Consider the following 2,906-nt stretch of genomic DNA (forward strand, 5'->3'; position numbering starts at 1 on the left):
CCTATGCACACTGCACATATCTTATTTTGAAGTAAAAAAACCAAAATGGGAACAAATACAATATTTGTATTTGCATGTGGCCCGCAGGCCGTAGTTTGAGGACCCCTGATCTAAAGACAAAGAGAAAAACTGAAAAGCAGCAAGGGAGAGCGTTAACTACAGGGAGCTACCATAAGGCTCTCAGCTGGTTTCTCAACATAAGCACTTCAGGTCAAGCAGATTGATATGAAATATTCAAAGTGATGAAAAGCAAGGACCTCCAACTAAAACTATTTTACCCAGCAAATATATCATCTAAAATTGAAGGGGAAATAGTTTCTCAGGTAAGAAAAAGCTAAAGGAGGTCATTACCGCCAAACCACTATTGTAAGAAACGTTAAAGGGCTTGCAAGAAGAAGAAGGAGGGGGAGGGGAGGAGGAGGAGGAGGAAGAAAAGGGGGAGGGGGAGGAGGAGGAGGAGGAGCTGTCTGGCCAGTTTTGCTCAGTGGTTAAGTTTAGACCTATGAGTCAGGATATTACAGTTTGATTCCTGGTCAGGGAACATGCCAGGATTTCAGGTATGAGCCCCAGTGTGGGAGCATGCAGGAGGCAACCGATCAATGATTCTCTCTCATCATTGATGTTTTTATAACTTGTCCCTTTCCCTTTCTCTCTGAAATGAATAAAAAATAGGAGGAGGAGGAAGAAATATATAGAGGAACATAGGTATAAAGAATAAAATAGCAATGAATGAATGCCTTTCAATAATAATCTCAAATGTAAATGGATAATCTTAAATAATCATAAATAATCTTAAATGCTCCAATGAAAATATATAGGGTAGCTGGATGGATAAGAAAACATGAGCCATATATGTGCTGTCTTCAAGAGACCCAACTCGAAAAAGACACACAGACTAAAGGTGAAGGGATGGGGAAAAAAATACAAGACAACAGATACCTCAAATGACACACAGGATCAGATGGATTTAACTGATATTTCCTGAATTTCATCCCAAAGCATCAGAATATACATTCTTTTCAAATGCACATGGGACATTCTCAAAGATAGATCACATGTTAGGACACAAAATAAATCTTAATAAATACAAGAACACTCAAATTATATCTTCTATGACCACAATGGTATGAATTTAGAAACCAATTACAATAAAAAAGAAAAAACAAAACAAAACAAAACACTGAAAAGCATTCAAACACATGTAGGCTAAATAACATGTTATAAAACAATCAAAAGATTTACAATGAAATCAAGGAAGATAATCAAACTTAACCTGGAAACAAATGAAATGAACACACAATAACCCAAAATCTATGAGACAGTGAGAGAAATATTGAGAGAAAAGTTCATAGCATTACTAGATTAAATCTCTGTTAATCTAGTCCTACACAGATAAGAACTATAAAAAGGACCCCAAAAAAGCCCAGAGTAAGTACAAGGAATAAAGTAAAATAGATTACAGTGGGAATAAATGACATAGAAACAAAAAATGAATACATATGATCAATGAAGAGCTGGTTCTTTATAAAGATAACCAAGATTGATGAACCTCCAATGAGATTTATCAAGAAACAAAGAGAGAGGATCCAAATAAATAAAATCAGACATCAAAGAGGAGAACTAACAACTGACACCACAGATATACAAAGGAGTGTGTGAAAATACTGTGAACAACTATATGTCAACAAATTGGACAACCTGTGGCAAAATGGATAAATTCCTTAAAACATGCAATCTTCCAAAACTGAATCAGGAAGAATCAGATACTTGAATAGACTGATTACGACTAATGGAATTAAAGCAGTAATTAAATAAAATAAACCTCCTAGTAAACAAAAATCCTGGACTAGATGACTTCACAGCCAAATTTTACCAAACATTCAAAGAAAAACTAACACCTATCATTCTCTAATTATTCCTAAAAAAAAAAAATCATGAGGAGGAAAAATTCCCAAGTTCTTTTTACCAGGCATTATCTTAATTCCAAAACTAGATAAAGACACTACAAAGAAATTAAATTCTAGGTCAATGTCCCTGATGAACATAGGTGAAATAATCCTCAACAAAATATTAGCAAACCAGATCCAGCAATATATTAAAGAGACTACACACAATGATCAAGTGCAATTTATTACGGAGATGCAAGTTTGGTACAATAGTCTCAAATCAATAAATGTAATATATCCCATAAACAAATGAAAAATAAAAATCACATGATCACATCAATAAATGTAGAAAAAGCATCTGATAAAATCCAGCACCCAATTTTGGTAAAAAAAAAAAAAAAAACAACAACGAAACTCTTAACAAAGTGTGAATAGAGAGATTATACTTCAACATGATAAAGGCCATATACGACAAACCCACAGCCAACATCATACTTAATGTGAAAAACCTAAAATCATTTCCCTTAAGAGCAGAAACAAGACAAGGATGTCTGCTTTTGCCACTCTTATTCAATATAGTACTGAAAGTTCTAACGACAGTAATCAGAAAAGAAGAAGAAATAAAAGGCATCTAAATTCTCTAATTATTCCTAAAAAAAAAAAATCATGAGGAGGAAAAATTCCCAAGTTCTTTTTACCAGGCATTATCTTAATTCCAAAACTAGATAAAGACACTACAAAGAAATTAAATTCTAGGTCAATGTCCCTGATGAACATAGGTGAAATAATCCTCAACAAAATATTAGCAAACCAGATCCAGCAATATATTGAAAAATAATCATACACCATGATATAGTTGTATTTATTTCTGGGGTGCAAGGTTGGTACAATATCCATAAATCAAAAAATGTCATATACCACATAAATAAAATGAATGATAAAAATCACATGATTATATCAATCAATGCTAAAAAAGCATTTAATAAGATCCAGCACCCATTTATGCTAAAAACTCTCAGC

The sequence above is a fragment of the Myotis davidii genome, unplaced genomic scaffold (assembly GCF_000327345.1).
Source record: "Myotis davidii unplaced genomic scaffold, ASM32734v1 scaffold550, whole genome shotgun sequence".
NCBI classification, from domain to species: domain Eukaryota; kingdom Metazoa; phylum Chordata; class Mammalia; order Chiroptera; family Vespertilionidae; genus Myotis; species Myotis davidii.